Source organism: Penaeus monodon, chromosome 37 (genome assembly GCF_015228065.2).
Source record: "Penaeus monodon isolate SGIC_2016 chromosome 37, NSTDA_Pmon_1, whole genome shotgun sequence".
Classification (NCBI taxonomy): domain Eukaryota; kingdom Metazoa; phylum Arthropoda; class Malacostraca; order Decapoda; family Penaeidae; genus Penaeus; species Penaeus monodon.
The window spans coordinates 12,704,417-12,704,771 of NC_051422.1; positions in this window are offsets into that span (position 1 = coordinate 12,704,417).

A 355-nucleotide genomic window follows, 5' to 3' on the forward strand; every position below is an offset into this window, starting at 1 on the left:
GGCCCAGACGCATTATAAGAGGAGACACGATAATGTCGCAAAAATGATTCATTGGAAACTTTGTGAAAAGTTTATGCTTGAAAGGTCTGATCAATGGTACGAACACAGCCCAGAAACAGTCTCGGATATTGAGGAGAGTATTAGAGTACTGAGTAGGAACAGAACGAAGAACCTTTGATTATTCGTAATAATCAGCTTCCTCGCTTTATGCGTCGGTTTGATTTGACCAGTGATTTGAACAGCAAACTTACATAATAATAATAATAATAATAATAATAATAATAATAATAATGATAATAAACAATATAATAATAATAATAATAATAAAATAATAAATAATAATAATAATAATAAT